This window comes from Protopterus annectens, chromosome 9.part0 (genome assembly GCF_019279795.1).
Source record: "Protopterus annectens isolate FY-2018-M chromosome 9.part0, PAN1.0, whole genome shotgun sequence".
NCBI lineage: Eukaryota > Metazoa > Chordata > Ceratodontiformes > Protopteridae > Protopterus > Protopterus annectens.
In genome coordinates, this window is record NC_056743.1 from 1,395,197,371 (window position 1) to 1,395,216,370 (window position 19,000).

The window sequence follows — 19,000 nt, forward strand, 5'->3', positions numbered from 1 at the left end:
GTCAAGTTATAAAAATGACCAGAATGTTTATCTGTTAATGCCAATCTGATCTGTTCATCGCACATAGTAGTGAATGTTTCTATAATGAGGTGTTTAAAAGGAATAAATGTGCTAGGTTTAGTAAAATTCTTAGGTATGCCACTCATTCTTTTAAACATTAAATAAACAGACAAATTCCCTGAAAACAACCTGAGGTTAATAAGTACTTGTGCCAGACTAGATATCTGGGCTGGAACAAAGGACAAGCCTCTGTTCAAAACCTTCTTATGCTCACGTGTAAGCTTAACAGAAGAAATATTGAAAACCAAGCTGGTCAAGGTGACAATTCAAGTAAATCTCTCCATGGACTATAGTTTGTGATGGACCTGCCCATTCTTCGACAAACTCCGTGACCTCCCTTGTCTGTGCCCTGTTGTAATGGGGAGCATACCTCTCAACATTTTACAGCAAGAAATCTGGACAAAACCATAAATAAAAGTAGGGCAAAAGATCAAAAATAGGGACATTTTTTTTAAATATTGCTCCTACAAACTTGTTGATAGAATAACAGGTTTTGCATTTGCATTAATTTTCTGAAGGCTATGAAGTCTGAACCTCAGCTGTCTGTCATTATTTTCTGACTTCAGTCCTTTATGATTTGCCACAAATTTGTCAGAAAACAACAATTTTATGAAAAAAAACGGACCAAAAATATGAGGCAAAAATCTGGACATTCTGCTAAAATATGTACAGTTAAGAGCTATCTTGGGGAGAGGCTCCAGTAAGGAAAAAAAGGGGAGGACCAGACATATAAATAATATTAGATGTACCAGCTGATACAGCATATGTGTTGGTCTCTGTATTATTAGAGATGTTCACAGTTGAAGATGAAAGGGGTTGGCCACTGTTATTGTCAGATAAACCAGTAGAACCATGCACAGATGATACAAGGGTTGGACCAGAATCACTGTCAGTCTGATCAATAGGACCATGCATAGGGATCACATTGTTGATGCTGGGCCTTGTCCCTAACTCATTCTTAGGCCAAGAAAAAACCTGCCCCATCATAAAGTCACTAATGTCTTTTGTAGTTTTTGAGTTTAGTAGCTTGAAGCCTCTTATCATAATTAACAATTTACTCATAAAGTTCATCAAGACTAGTTGTAACAACATCCACTGAAAACTTACTATGTATTTACTTTGCAAACCACTGATATCTTTCAAGAGCTCTACCTCAACAGGACAAAAAAATATCAGTAAGTAACTGTATATAGTCTAGACCCAATTGGATATTCAATCTTTGCCATCTCTTAAGTAAATCTGAGTAAGCAGGTCCACGGGTGGGCATTTTCAAAACATGCAGCCCCCTTGGTACTACCCTATGATGGAGACAAGCTTCCAGATATATCCTCTGCTACTGCATATGTTTAAACTTATAAAGTTTATTCTCCAAGTCATGAAACGGGGCAGAGAACATCAACTGTGTGTCCTCTCTGACCTCTGTGAAAGTCTCAGCAGATCCGGAATGGAGCACAAGAAAGGGTTATTATCAACTTTCAAAATCCACTGTAATCTGTCCATCCTACTGGGATTATATTCAAGCTCAGTGTTGTGAACTTATGTCATGCCTCAACAGCAAAGCAACACAAAGCAAACTAGAAATCAAAAAGGCAAAATCCATCGGGTAAAGCCGCTAGAATCTAATACCAAATGAAAAACAAAAAACAATTCTAGTGACTCACACAGCAGTACAATACTATTTAAAAAACAACCAAGACCAATGAAAAACATAAAAACCTGAAAGTTTATTAACAGTAAGCACTTTCACATTAACCACTAATGCTTCATCAGATCAAGACATAAAAAAACTAAGCCGGAGTGGTACGACTAAAGTGCGCAATGAGTTTATTTTGTATATGCAAGGCACTACTGAGTTTTTGAAGTTTAGCTGCAATTTTTCTCATGACTCAATAGATTTTTTTGGATTTACCTGTCAGATTTTTGCCTTTTTAAAATCAGGTGACACTGGCTATGCTTGTAAGGCCCCTTAGCCCAATAGCCAAGTAACCTCCTATAACCTATGAACCACATGATGTTTACATCAGTTTTATAAGCTGATTTTTTTTAATTACTTTCCTGGTTCTGATGAAGTCCTGCTTAAGTAAAGAATGAAAGCACATAACCAAGTTACAGTAAAAGGTTTTTTGAGGAGTGTATTTAGCAATTGTCATTTTCTGTTAGCAGAAGATTACAGATGTTTTTCTTGGATTCCTGTGATCTATCTTCTCTTTTCCTCCATGACGGTATCAGGGATTTGTGTATATAAATTATTGATTAGGCTTATAATGGTCTGCTGACTGACTGCACAACACTTAAAACATGTGAATCTATAAATCTTACACCTTTCTTGATAGCTAGGCTTATAATACTTTAGTTTTCCTATTATTCTTCACAGAAGCTATTAGCTTTATTGTTCTGTTTATATTGTCAAAAACACTCTCCCCTGGATTCTTGAAAGCGTGCATGGGGTGCAAGATCGGTGCAGGAGGTCAAGCAGGCAATATGTCTGCCGTCGATCCAGGAACTGCATGGATGAAACCCTTGTATGCAAATCACCCCATTTGCAGGAGAAATATATGTAAATGAGGTGATTTTGCAATCCAGGAAGCTTGCAACTGTCCGTGCAGGACTAGTGCTATATGCAGAGATATACTCGGTTAGTAACCAAGTACATTTCTGGAAAATCCAAAATGGAGCTGTGACAACTCCACATAAAGGCTACATATCATGTAGTAAGCATGCCAGTCGCCAAGTATAAGACCATTGGCATTGCAAAGATAAAAAAAAATACAAAAATCAACTTTTATTTTTTTTTAGCCAATCTCGGCTGTATCACCGTTGGGCAGCGGTGCACAAACGGGATTTGGGGGGGGGGGGGATAACAAAATGAACCTAAATTAAGTATTCTAACAAAAATCAGTATTCTGCCATGCAAGTCAATGGCAGGCAGAAGACAACATGGCCAGTGTTTAGTGGTTGCTAAGGAGGGAGGCTCGGTGTGAGATATGTAACTATGCATTTGCAGGCAATCCTATGCAAATGAGGGGAAGGATAGTGAATCCCAGCTTTCCCCAGCATGTGAGTCAGGTCCCAACAGTGTAAGAGTAGGAATAGCTTGGTGCAAGCCTAGGAGTTAGATGGCATCATGGCGGGGGGGGGGGGTGTCAGGCATACTGTAAGCAGATTGGAGTCCTGTGGCTCGGGTTTGCTCCTAGCTTAGCAGAGCTAAGGTAGGGGGTGTGTCTAAACCTGCCTAGCAGTCTTTAACAAGCCTAAGCAGGTGTGTGTGCCATGAACCAGGTTTTACAAGAAGAAAAAGAAGTTAAACCAGGAAATAACAGCAGTGTACACATTTGAGCACTCTGTTTGCGCTGTGCACACACAGGCTTAAACAGGAAGGCAATGGGAAGGGAAAACAGCAGTAGGAAGGTAATCAAGGAGAACTAGCTTAGCTGGCAGGTGAAATGTATAAGAATCAGCCATTTACACAGGCAGCAGACCAGCCCAGCCCTGAACACTACTATAACTGTGCAAACACCTTCCCATCTAGTTTTTCCCACACTCTATACCACCTATGTATACAAGTGGGAAATTTTAACAAACAAACCTACAAAATGAGAAAGGCTGAAGAAGGTAACATAGAACAACATGTGCAAGAGGCTGAGGGTGGTGAGGATGTGAATTCTACTGATTAATCCACAGTGATGAAATGAAGTAGAGTGTACAGACCCAGGGTTACCTACCAGGGATTACATGAACTGGAGATATTGGAGTGCTATAGGGTGGACAGAGACCTCCTACAGCAAATTGTTGAGTTCTGCCGTTCTGAAATTTTCCAGATGGAAGGAATATAGCCTTCAACAATGGTTCTATTAATCAGAATCGAAATGCATTGTTTTCCAAATCCAGCTCTAAAAGAATACAAATCATCTCAACCTTCCTGGTAGAAAAAAACAGCATGTCCCAATAAAAAGGCTCTAACATAATCAATACATATAGTATTTGAAAGAACAATAAACAAAGAAGTAATGTCAAATGTAACTAAAATGAGTTCATGGGAAGCTGATAAATTACTAGCACTACAATACAAGTCCTTCAAAAAATCTTTAGTGTCTTTTAAAACAGATCCCACATTATTGAGTACTGGTCTTAATGTCTTCTCTAAGTACAGAGACAAGGGTTCAGTGGCCCATCTCTGCTCAATAGTATAAGAAGCATGGGAGGTCGATGTAGACATTTATGGACTTTTGGAAGCCCATAAGGTATCAGGGCAATAGGATTCTCAACTGAAAAATGCTTAAACAAATCATCAGTAATCAAACCTGTCACTAATATATCAAAATGGAGGACAGAGACTCTGACTATAATGACTGTTATCTGAGGCTTGGAGATATGTTGATAAGTACTGCTATCACTCAAAAGCTGTTCCATGGTACTCAAATAAAGAACCATATCCATGACAACTATCCCACCTCCCTTATCAGCTGGGAGTATTTCAATGGAGCTAAGTCATTTCAATTCCTGAAGAGCAACCAACTCTGCTTCTGTCAAGTTATAAAAATGACCAGAATGTTTATCTGTTAATGCCAATCTGATCTGTTCATCGCACATAGTAGTGAATGTTTCTATAATGAGGTGTTTAAAAGGAATAAATGTGCTAGGTTTAGTAAAATTCTTAGGTATGCCACTCATTCTTTTAAACATTAAATAAACAGACAAATTCCCTGAAAACAACCTGAGGTTAATAAGTACTTGTGCCAGACTAGATATCTGGGCTGGAACAAAGGACAAGCCTCTGTTCAAAACCTTCTTATGCTCACGTGTAAGCTTAACAGAAGAAATATTGAAAACCAAGCTGGTCAAGGTGACAATTCAAGTAAATCTCTCCATGGACTATAGTTTGTGATGGACCTGCCCATTCTTCGACAAACTCCGTGACCTCCCTTGTCTGTGCCCTGTTGTAATGGGGAGCATACCTCTCAACATTTTACAGCAAGAAATCTGGACAAAACCATAAATAAAAGTAGGGCAAAAGATCAAAAATAGGGACATTTTTTTTTAAATATTGCTCCTACAAACTTGTTGATAGAATAACAGGTTTTGCATTTGCATTAATTTTCTGAAGGCTATGAAGTCTGAACCTCAGCTGTCTGTCATTATTTTCTGACTTCAGTCCTTTATGATTTGCCACAAATTTGTCAGAAAACAACAATTTTATGAAAAAAAAACGGACCAAAAATATGAGGCAAAAATCTGGACATTCTGCGAAAATATGTACAGTTAAGAGCTATGATGGGGAGAGGCTCCAGTAAGGAAAAAAAGGGGAGGACCAGAGATATAAATAATATTAGATGTACCAGCTGATACAGCATATGTGTTGGTCTCTGTATTATTAGAGATGTTCACAGTTGAAGATGAAAGGTGTTGGCCACCGTTATTGTCAGATCAACCAGTAGAACCATGCACAGATGATACAAGGGTTGGACCAGAATCACTGTCAGTCTGATCAATAGGACTGTGCATAGGGATCTCATTGTTGATGCTGGGCCTTGTCCCTAACTCATTCTTAGGCCAAGAAAAAACCTGCCCCATCATAAAGTCACTAATGTCTTTTTGTAGTTTTTTGAGTTTAGTAGCTTGAAGCCTCTTATCATAATTAACAATTTAGTCATAAAGTTCATCAAGACTAGTTGTAACAACATCCACTGAAAACTTACTATGTATTTTACTTTGCAAACCACTGATATCTTTCAAGAGCTCTACCTCAACAGGACAAAAAAATATCAGTAAGTAACTGTATATAGTCTAGACCCAATTGGATATTCAATCTTTGCCATCTCTTAAGTAAATCTGAGTAAGCAGGTCCACGTAGCATTTTCAAAACATGCAGCCCCCTTGGTACTACCCTATGATGGAGACAAGCTTCCAGATATATCCTCTGCTACTGCATATGTTTAAACTTATAAAGTTTATTCTCCAAGTCATGAAACAGGGCAGAGAACATCAACTGTGTGTCCTCTCTGACCTCTGAGAAAGTCTCAGCAGATCCGGAATGGAGCACAAGAAAGGGTTATTATCAACTTTCAAAATCCACTGTAATCTGTCCATCCTACTGGGATTATATTCAAGCTCAGTGTTGTGAACTTATGTCATGCCTCAACAGCAATGCAACACAAAACAAACTAGAAATCAAAAAGGCAAAATCCATCGGGTAAAGCCGCTAGAAACTAATACCAAATGAAAAACAAAAAACAATTCCAGTGACTCACACAGCAGTACAATATTATTTAAAAAACAACCAAGACCAATGAAAAACATAAAATCCTGAAAGTTTATTAACAGTAAGCGCTTTCACATTAACCACTAATGCTTCATCAGATCAAGACATAAAAAAAACTAAGCTGGAGTGGTACGACTAAGGTGCGCAATGAGTTTATTTTGTATATGCAAGGCAGTACTGAGTTTTTGAAGTTCAGCTGCAATTTTTCTCATGACTCAATAGATTTTTTTGGATTTACCTGTCAGATTTTTGCCGTTTTAAAATCAGGTGACACTGGCTATGCTTGTAAGGCCCCTTAGCCCAATAGCCAAGTAATCTCATATAACCTATGAACCACATGATGTTTACATCAGTTTTATAAGCTGATTTTTTTAATTACTTTCCTGGTTCTGATGAAGTCCTGCTTAAGTAAAGAATGAAGGCACATAACCAAGTTACAGTAAAAGGTTTTTATGAGGAGTGTACTTAGCAGTTCTCATTTTCTGTTAGCAGAAGATTACAGATGTTTTTCTTGGATTCCTGTGATTTATCTTCTGTTTCCCTCCATGAAGATATAGGGAATTTCTGTATATAATTTATTGATTAGGCTTATAATGGTCTGCTGACTGACTGCACAACACTTAAAACATGTGAATCTATAAATCTTACACCTTTCTTGATAGCTAGGCTTATAATACTTTAGTTTTCCTATTATTGTTCACAGAAGCTATTAGCTTTATTGTTCTGTTTATATTGTCAAAAACACTCTCCCCTGGATTCTCAAAAACTTGTATGGGGTGCAAGATCGGTGCAGGAGGTCAAGCAGGCAATATGTCTGCCGTGCGATCCAGGAACTGCATGGATGAAACCCTTGTATGCAAATCACCCCATTTGCAGGAGAAATCTATGTAAATGAGGTGATTTTGCAATCCAGGAAGCTTGCAACTGTCCGTGCAGGACTAGTGCTATATGCAGAAATATACTCGGTTAGTAACCAAGTACATTTCTGGAAAATCCAAAATGGAGCTGTGACAACTCCACATAAAGGCTACATATCATGTAGTAAGTGTGCCAGTGGCCAAGTATAAGACCATTGGCATTGCAAACATAAAAAAAAATACAAAAATCAACTTTTATTTTTTTTTAGCCAATCTCGGCTGTTTCAGCGTAGGGCAGCGGTGCACAAACGGGATTTGGGGGGGGGGGGGTAACAAAATGAACCTAAATTAAGCATTCTAACAAAAATCATTATTCTGCCATGCAAGTCAATTGCAGGCAGAAGACAACATGGCCAATGTTTAGTGGTTGCTAAGGAGGGAGGCTCAGTGTGAGATATGTAACTATGCATTTGCAGGCAATCCTATGCAAATGAGGGGAAGGATAGTGAATCCCAGCTTTCCCCAGCATGTAAGTCAGGTCCCAAAAGTGTAAGAGTAGGAATAGCTTGGTGCAAGCCTAGGAGTTAGATGACATCATGGCGGGGGGGGGGGTGTCAGGCATACTGTAAGCAGATTGGAGTCCTGTGGCTCGGGTTTGCTCCCAGCTTAGCAGAGCTAAGGTAGGGGGTGTGTCTAAACCTGCCTTGCAGTCTTTAACAAGCCTAAGCAGGTGTGTATGCCATGAACCAGGTTTTACAGGAAGAAAAAAGAAGTTAAACCCGGAAATAACAGCAGTGTACCCATTTGAGCACTCTGTTTGCACTGTGCACACACAGGCTTAAACAGGAAGGCAATGGGAAGGGAAAACAGCAGTAGGAAGGTAATCAAGGAGAACTAGCTTAGCTGGCAGGCGAAATGTATCAGAATCAGCCATTTACACAGGCAGCAGACCAGCCCACCCCTGAACACTACTATAAACTGTGCAAACACCTTCCCATCTAGTTTTTCCCACACTCTATACCACCTATGTATACAAGTGGGGAAATTTTAACAAACAAACCTACAAAATGAGAAAGGCTGAAGAAGGTAACATAGAACAACATGTGCAAGAGGCTGAGGGTGGTGAGGATGTGAATTCTGCTGATTAATCCACAGTGATGAAATGAAGTAGAGTGTACAGACCCAGGGTTACCTACCAGGGGTTACATGAACTGGAGATATTGGAGGCTATAGGGTAGACAGAGACCTCCTACAGCAAATTGTTGAATTCTGCCGGCCACACCTGGCACACCAAATTGACCGAGGGGAACCCATCCCAGTGACACCAAGGTATGTGTAGGCCTAGGAATACTAACCACAGGTACCTCTAAAAGCTCAACTGGGGATGTCATCGGGATCTCACAGGCATCAGCATCCAGAGTATTCCACCAGTTCCTGGATGCCATGTCAGCACATGCCAGTGAGCACGTATATTTCCTCAACACCCGTGAGGTGTTGGCCAGCAATATGCATCTCTTCCACAAAATAGCAGAATAGCCTGAGGTAGTGGGTGCTATAGACTTCATGCACTTACACATCAAATCACCACCTGGTGATCAGGGTTGGGCCTAGATCAACCGCAGGGGCCTCCCCTCCATCAACTGCCAGTTCATATGTGATGCCCAGGGCATTATAATGAATGTGTGTGCTGGCTGCCCTGTGATGATTCCCACATATGGCATCTGACACAGCTGTACCAGAGATTTGCCAATGGGGACATTCCCTCTGGTCACCTAGTGGGGGATGCTGGTTATACACTGGAGCTGTGGCTGATGACACCCATCAGAAATGCACACATACCTGAACAAGAACACCATAATGAGGCACATGCACAGACCAGACTTATAATACAGCATGTGTATGGGATACTCAGGTTATGGTTCTGGTGTCTGGACACATCTGGTGGAGCCTTCCAGTACTCACCAGCTACATGTACCCAAATTGTTATGGCATGTGCCATGCTACACAGTATGATCCTGCGGAAACAACTGCAGCAGGAACAGCATGGGGCAGGGCCACACAGCCCCCCATCAATGCTAAGGCTGCACAGACACAGAGTGTCTTGGAGGAGGAAAAAACTGAGCCTGCCCCAGTAGGCAGATGGAGGCGTGCCCAGTATGCCAAGGCTGCGGCAAAGAGACAAAGCATAGCACATACACTGACACAGTAGGGACCCAGGGAATGACACCTCTCTCTGACTCATACATGGAGTAAAAGGGATGCCAAACATGACACTACCTGTGCTCAACCATGTATAGGGAGTGTACTATGTGCATCCAACATAGGCAGCCCTCCAGCACCATCGCAAGTCTGGCAGAACTTCAAGATAAGTCAATCAATCTACCAATTGCCAAATGGAGTAGAATGTGTCGTTACCTGTATCTATGATATGGCTTTGGGCATAGAATGGAATAGGGTGGCTGAATGTTATGGCAGCAGACAGTAGACACCCATAGTGGCACCATGACATCTGTACTGGAGTTACCAAAGTAGTCAGTACTACACAGGGCGACAAAACCAACTGCAGTAAATGTGCTGAGTGACATGTGTGTCCATATGACCCACACATGCCAGTCAGGGTATTCACATACCCAACAACTGTCTCAGCCAACAGGACAGGTGTAGCAAATCCAAACAGAGCCTGTGCTATGGCCCCTGAATGATGGCTATGGTTAACATCCCTCCCAGGCCTACACAAACAGACTACAGCAGGTCACGCAGTGGGATGTTAGTTCTGAAGGGTAGGAAGTCAGACACTAATATGTAGGGCATCCAAAGCTAAGATCTGTAGTACACTGATATGCCTCCAGTCAGCATGACAGGTAAGAATACAGAAGGAAATGGAGTACCTGACAAACCAGTACAGTCATAGGAAATGTGTACAAGTGTCAGGTGTGCCTCCCTATCCTGCGCAGTAATGTATTAACAGTCAGGTGTGCCCCTCCAATCATGTGTAGAAATGTAGAAATAGACAGGTGTGCCTCCCCCCAACCTACGTAGTAATGTAACAACAGTCAGGTGTCCCCCCAACCCTGTGTAGAAATGTAGAAATAGACAGGTGTGCCCCCCATGTAGTCATGCAAGAACAGTCAGGTGTGCCCCCCATCCTGTGTAGAAATAGACAGCTCTGCTCACCCCATGTAGTAATGTAAAAATAGTCAAGTGTACTCCCCCATCCTGTACAAAAATGCAGAAATAGTCAGGTGACCCTCCCCACCCTCTATACAAATGTAATAACCGTCAGGTGTGCCCCCCCAACCCTCTGTAGAAATGTAGAAATAGTCAGGTGAGACCCCCCCCCCCCATCCTATGCAGAAATGTAGGAAAAGTCAATGCCAAATGCTTCATGGATACCCTGCAAAAACAGCATGCCACCTGTCGGTGTACAACACAAAGGTCAGCACTGTAGTACAAACTACCTGGACTCAATCCACACATTAAATACAGATGGGCATACTGGGCATGCTCACACACTTAGAGAAATGAAGGCAATGTCATTCAACAACATACTGAAAGGTCATACTGGGCATGCTCACACATGTAAACACATGAAGGCTATGTCTGCAAACACCAGTGGACCAGACATATCTGGCAGTCACAGTTGTTAGTGCAGACACTTGTCAGTATGCACCACTCATGCCTTGCACACATAGTGGATAGGAATACAGACATATATGTAAGGACAACAAACTATAATAAGCCAAAGGTAGACATACATAGATGTGTGGAAGAGGGTGACTGCTACAAGGAGCCATCCAGGCCTGTCCCACTCAGCACATGGCCAAAGGGACCCAAACACATGAGAGTCAGATGTCACTCACTGCAGATACTAGCAACCAGTATCTGTCAGCATTACAGACTATGAGGTGCACGTGCCAGCTGTGCGACATGACTGTACAAGGAAGTAGTCATCTAGCAGCTGTATACAAGTACCTGTGAAATATGACCCTGTGTGTGCCTGCATGTGATGTGTCAACCTCTAGATGAATGGGTTATGGCCCATGCACACACACTGCCCTCCCCATAGCCCTACTATGACAAGCCTGCTGAGGTCATCCACTATGAAATACACCTTTGGGCCACTAATCCCCATGGTGTGTCCCATAACTGCATTCTGCTGTAGTGTGATAAAATAGTTAGGTAGGAGTTCAAATCTCAGATGTGGCAAGTGTGTGTGTGTTGTGTGTCTGTCTGTGTTGAGATCAATGATTTGCAGGGTAGTCACGCTCCCTACAATTCAAATGCTCAACTTTGGCAAGGCTGCTGATGTCATCCACCTGGAAATACACCTCTAGGATAACTGTATCCCAGTAATTTCTGTAACATGTCCTGTAACTGCATACTGCTATAGTGTGATAAATTAGTTAGGTAGCTGTTCTAATCCCACACATGGCAAGTGTGTGTCTGTCTGGGTAAAGAGCAATGCTTTTTTGGAGTAGCCACACTCCCTACAATTCAAATGCTTAACTTTGGCAAGGCTGCTGATGTCATCCACCTAGAAATACACCTCTAGGAAGGCTGTAGCCCAGTAATCTCTGTAGCGCATCCTGTAACTGAGTACTGCTGTAGTGTGAAAAATTAGGTCGATAGCTGTTATAATCCAACACTTGGCAAGTGTGTGTGCGTCTGTCTGGGTAGAGAGCAATACTTTTTAGGGTAGTCACACTCCCTATAATTCAAATGCTCAACTTTGGCAAGGCTGCTGATGTCATCCACCTAGAAATACACCCCTGGGAAGTATGTATCACAGCAATCTCCATAGCATGTCCTCTAGCTGCGTACTGCTGTAGTGTGATATAGAACTCTGGCAGGGTTCTATCCCCACCCATGACAGTTCTGGATGTTTTGGGTGTGCTTCAATGTCTGTGTAGGGAGCAATGCATTTTAAGCTAGTCACACTCAGTACATTTCAAATGCACTACTTTGGCAATCCTGCTGATGTCATTAATTGTGAAATGCACCTTTGGGGAAAGAATTCTCCAGTAATCCCCGTGGTGTGTCCTTTAACAGCTCTATGCTTCAGTGTGATATAGACCTCTGTTAGAGGTTCTATACCCACACATGTCGGTTGTGGATGTTTCGTGTGTGTGTCACTGTTTGTGTAGGGAGCAATGCATTTTAGCCTAGCCACACTAACTACAATTTGAATCTCCTACATTGCCAATCCTGATGATGTCATCCAATGTGATATACACCTTTGGGGAAGGAGTACTCCAGTAATCTCCGTGATGCGTACTATAACTGCATAGTGCTGTAGTGTAATAAACTAGCTAGGTAAGGGTTCTACTTCCAGACATGACAGGAGTGTGTGTGTGTGTGTGTGTGTGTGTGTGTCTGTGGGTGCGTGTGTGAAAAACACCTGCACCCTATATCACAATACCCACTGGGGTGCCAATCCATACATGACATAAAGGCCAGGCAATCACAGCTAGCATCCTCAGTATTACTCAGAGCACACTCTCAACCCATGTCTCACACATGCACACACATGCCTAGGTGTGTGTAGTACACTGCATATTAGCCACTGATAGTAACTATGGAGTGATTGCAGTGCCCTACAGACGGCATGGCACCCTGTCCATCTGGCCAAGTGCACCTTCCCATGTTCCCCATTGGACACCTGCAACACCTGTAGTGTCATCAATGTGACCCGCAGAGGACATGCCCTGTATGGACAGATGCCACTGCCACCAGGGAATGCCATTAGCATGCTATCAGTGTAGGTACAGGGTACACCTGCTGTCCATTATAAGGTCCAGCTCCCGCCACAGGTAGCCAAAACTGGCACATCTGATGATAATCTGTGTACACAACATCATCCAGACATCCCAGGTACAGTTCCACATGTCACTGTATATGCATGTGGGAGACGTGCACATCCCAGATACTGTCCATGTCGTGGACTAAGGAACACATACATGGTAAGTAATGCACAGCATTGGCCACACTCAATAGTCACCCACCTCCGTATGACCCATGTGGTGTATGTGTTACCTGCACAGTCATGTTTTGTGACAATCTCACTAGTAATGAGCTGTATTCCTGGTCCTGCCAAGTGTGTCAATGTGTGTGCCTCCCTGTGAGAGTGTGGCTGTGTTGATGCTGGCTCCTGTTCATCTGGACAGGCACGTGTACTACACCTACAGTATAGCTACCATATCCCTGTTGCAGATGTCACTCATCATCACATATACGTTCTGAGGGCTCTACAAAATGTAACCTATGTGGCACATCCAATAGCTGCATAGAAATGTGATAGCACAACATAGTCGTCAAGGGTTTGATACTCTGTGCTGGTTGGTGTGTGACACAAACATGTTTAAGTTTTACTCTCCCACCCCTCCCTGACTTGTCTTTGCCTCTGTCTGCCTCTCTCACTCCTGCTCTGGTGGATGCAGAGACCCATACCTGCTTTGCTTAGGCAGCAGCATGTGTATTTTAAGTGATGCTCATGATCACCTGATGACCTCTGCATGAATTGCAGCCCTCCTCTAGCTGATTGCATGTGGACCAGCTGTAGTAACATTCCCATAGCCAATTGTATGGAAACATTCTCCAATATCTAGGAACATCATGTTGGTGTTGGCCATTTGCATTCACTGTGAGCAGGAACTAGATCTGTTGTTTGTCAAACAGCATCTCAGATGGATTGAGGATTTACCTGTAACAACATACACTGTGGAAACAGGGCAACACACAGTAGGGGGATGTGCCTGACCTGACTACAGACCGTAAGTGCTGCTATACTGCATTTGGAGTAATGTTTTAACAGTGTGTGTGTGGATATGGCTGTCCTACATGTTTTAATACCTGCCATGTCAGTTCTATGTTTATGAGGAATCCCCATCTATAGGGTCATCTGCAGACTGGGCAGTGTGTTGTACCTTTGGTTTCATGTGTTACCCATGGAACATCTATATGTGAACTGCAGAAGGTAGTGTGAGGATTGCAGTCTGTAGATGGTGAAAGCCGTAACAATTACTGACCTCATATCCCTCATAGGACATATGTTGCAACAAACCCTGTTACAACAGTAAATGTTTGAGGTTATCACAGCAACATGTCAATATTGACCCTGTGTAAGTGATTCTAGCCACAACTCTGTCAACCTTTGTACATATGTAGTGCATTAAGAGGTGCATATTTGCTGTACACCATCATTAGTGTCATCATATCTGATAACAAGCCAGTAAGATATCAGACTGCTACACATGTTATGTAGAGTAGGGGTTATATTTGATGACATAACCTGGACATTCTGTGGTTGTTTGTACAGTACTGAGGCCTGTGTACTTACGGTGAATGTTGACAGTGTGTTTATTGTTAGTATGTACTTTAGCCTGTGTACAGACTGTGGTAGATGTCATTGTTCTAGGTCCCATCCTATCTGATGTTATATGCTACTCCACTGTATGTTACCATATTGCCTTACATGTTTGTAGGGCCATACACACACATGTCCCATACTACAGACAGCCAGCAGACCAAACTGTGTAGCAGCCCAGTATATGTAGGGTTAGTCTGTGAGCGGCACATATAAGGATGGTGTTGAACAGATAGTCCATATACTGTAATATTATGCTAGCTGACCATATGTAGCTGTGTTCACATTGGTTGTGGGTATGCACTTTCACACAGGCGTATCATACCCTGTGCTGTGACATGCCTGTAGAGCTTGCTATATATGGAGGTACATGTGCATTCCCCCATAAGAGATGTAGATCATTGTTGAGCCAGTTTGCCTGTAGCCTGCACAGTGCATTGTTACATGCCTAACAGCTTAGTGCACTTACCCAGTGAGATGTCATGTGCAGATACTTGCCTGATGTACTGCTGCCGGGCCTCCCTTAACAGTTATGTATGTCAGACAGAGCAGTGGGATGCTGAACAGATGTATGTCAATATCTAGTGGGTAGTATGTGGCCATGGCACCCCTGTACCAGCAGTTATGTGTCAGGCAAGACAGGGGTGTGTGAATGCATAACCTATGATGGCATATGTATACCAGTCATTATGTGTTGTACCCATCTACATGGCTGTTAACATCCATATAGTCAGGCATGGTACACATGTTTTGCACTAAGGGTCTTTGTGTATACCTCTGGACTATACAGAGTGTGTCAGAATGTCCACATATATTGACCAATATCTCTGCTGCAGTCCACATGGTACTGTACTATGATGTCCTTAGGATGTCTGTCAGTAGCCAAAGGCACACATGTGAAAACTAGATGTGACCTCCCACACACACCATGTCTGTGAAGACAATCCCAATTACAGCAACAATAGTCTACTAATATACCTGCTGTACATACCTGACATCCCCTCGCACTACGAAGTTGGGACTATAGGGGCTGGGGTAGGGCTACACTACATGTCCAGGACATGTGGTGAGAATATATGTACGTATAATTATCCAGATATCTATATATATGATTACACATATACATATTGACATATATAGATGGGTATGTATATGTACATAGATATACATATACACACCCTGATATATACATATACAGAGCAATATATGTCTACACATATACATATATTGATACATATGCACATATACATATGGATATCTACCAATATATTGACAGGAGTAGGTGACAAGGACTACACAATTTAGGAAGTAAAGGCAATTGTTCGATAGTACTCAATATGTGTATTGACAGCTATACTGGTAAAACAACAGCGGTCTCCACAGTGGTCATAGCATAGTGGTTAAGTGCTGTGACTTCAGTGTAAAGGGTCCAGGGTTCATGACCTGCAAGGGCTGTTCATTTTGTTGCTGGGTAGAACAAGGACTGTTGGATACAGAGTGGTTAAGGTAGTACGTACATGCACCTATGTGCTGTCATTAGAGTAGCAAGGGGTGTGAGTGTCATGTGTGGGACACAGACATATATGAGGCCTGTACAGTACTGTTAGCCATGTGAATGTGCAACATACAGGTGTAGTAGCCCAGGGTATGTGCTGTCACACTTGCATGTAGTGTATCATAGCAGTACTACTGTTAACAGTGCTTACCCAGGCAAGAGCAGAGTGCTGAATGTAGAACTGACAACAGGCACACCTGCAGGCATAAGTGGTCTTTGAGAACTCCCTGTTGTATCCCTGGTGTGTGAGCTCTGTCACAGTACATACCCCTTACTGGTCTGTGAACACACTCATGCTACTGCATGGCTACCTGCCAAGCTGATGACTGTCTTTCCCTGTACAGATGTGCAGATGGCATGTATCCAGCTGAGATATGTACAGGCAACCTATGTTTGATTGATGCCCTACTACACATGTGGCATGTGCATGAGATGCATATCCCTGTAGTACCAATGTTGAGGTATACTATAGGTTGTATCTCAATCATGGCCAATGTCTGATGGTGGGTATGGCAGAGTGTCATCATGGGGTTCAGGGAGTACAATATCCACTGGGGGATGTGAGTGCTGTGTACACTGTTATTACACCAAGATACACCAGGTATATGTGCCATGTACCACATTATTGTTACCACTGTCACCATCAGTCATACTGGCAACTGTTACCACAATCCATGCCAGTTATACATGTGATGTGTGCAGCCTACCTGTAACACATTGGAGACATGGTCAAGGTAGTTAGCAGTGATAGACTCTGCTATCCCAGATGTGTGTCTGGCTGTTATGTATCTGTAAATGTGTATATGACAGTATGCCACACTACATATTGGCCACATACACCCATTACATCCTCCATCAGCATACTGTACATGCCGAGGGATGTTCTGCATATACCATGTAACCTGGGAACACCTCACCCTAAACGCTGTGCTGTGTGTGCAATGCAAGCCACACACATCAATATCAAGACATTGCTAGGTAGGGGTCTAGTCCCAGTGTTGGCAAGTAGCAGTGTGTGTGTGTATGTGGATGGGTCTACATCAGATTGCAGGGTATACACGCCTCAGTGGGCCACCTGTCCATGTGGCACAGGCAATAACCGATATAGTAACCTGTGACATGTGTTTGACTGTACCTCAGATATGTCACTGCCATGGTGTCAGCAAAAGTGACATACCCCGTTGTGCAATATGACTACAGACCATCCTCATGCTGACACATGTACACCTACAACACACACGGATAACATTTTAGAGACCACAACCAACCAGTGCTACTAACAGCTATAAGGCAACATTGCTGGACGGCTACTGTACCTGCCAAATATGCCTCACACTCTACGGCCAACAACATGTTACACTGCAGGACTATGGTACACTGTTGTACAGTCACCGTGTGCATCAAAACATATCAGCCTGTCACCGTATCAATGGTATGGATGACAGGGATGGAACACAGGTATCATCATATGTATAGGGTGTGGTTTTGGTTTGCCAGAGGCTGAGGGTGGGCCATACATTTGACACCATGTGTGCGGGTAAGGGGTGTACTCTGGGGAGCTGGCTGAGGTGATGTGGTGTGTGTAGGTATGGGGTTGCCCTATGTCCATTTGCGTAGTGTCTGAGTTGCATGCACACAGTTCTGCCATGTAGCTGCCCTGCACAGGTGTTTATGGACAGCTGCAGACCATGCCTGGCAGGGTGTGCAGTTCACTGCCTCCGGCCATGGATACATGGACTTTGCCTGCTAGGGGTTCCGCTGGCACATCCAGGTACAGGCATTGTTATGTTACTCTCACCTGCTGATGACATTTTTCCACTGCTATCAGGTCCCACCTGGGACTGGGAAGGACCATGTGCACGTGGCCTGCTGTGGTGTGCTGTGGACAGCACACACCCCCGCACTGCCAGGACTGCTACTGCCACTACGTGAGCCACTTAGTGTCCTAGCAGGTCCACATTGACTGCCAGCTGTTGGTGTTGCTGGCCCACATCCACATGGGTGTCACAGCATCCCCACCACACATTGAAGCACAGACAAACCACGGTCGATGAGGGCCATCATCTCTTCATGCTGTCTATCTGCTTGCTTGGTAGAAGTATGGATGGCACCCAGCAGTTCACGGAGGTTGTTGCTTACAGCTGCGAAAGCAGCCCTCTGCAGCCTAAGGCCCTGTCTGGTGTAATGCTCAATACGTGCCTGCACCACCATTACAGCCTGAAACATGCTTCTGCTGGTTGCAGCTATGTTGCCTCTGCCAGGGGCATGATGTCCAGTGGCCCTACAATGAGCATCCTTGGACATCTGCCTATGAGGCAGCCTGCCAGCCATCTGGCTATGCCTGCTGCAACTGGACACAGTAGGCATGCTTGCCACACTTTTCCGTGCACTGCCACTGAATGCCAGCTGTCCCTCTGCTATGGCCACTGGTGATGGGGTGTGCATAGGCACTGAAACTGTGTGGGGGTGGGGTGGCTAAAAGGGGGATGTCAAATATTGGTGCAGTGTCGGCCCCTGACAACCCCACCTGTGCCTCAACATTATTATCATCGTCATCATCGGTGTCTGTATGGACAACTACATCAGACTGCATGCAGGAGGGACCCTGACCCACCTCGCCACCTGTGGGGAAAAACAGTAAATGCACAATAAAACCTGTACATCATTGCTTAACAGTATGCACACACACACACACACACACACACACACACACACACACACACACACACACACACACACACACACCTCCCTAATACCTACTTGTCCATGGCTTTACAGACAGTCCCACGTATATGTCCATGTGTTACCCCATCCTGCATCACACTTGTTAACATACACACATTGTTACCACTCATTAACATCACAGTCCTCTAAATGCCCACACAAGTGGCCACAACACAAGGCCT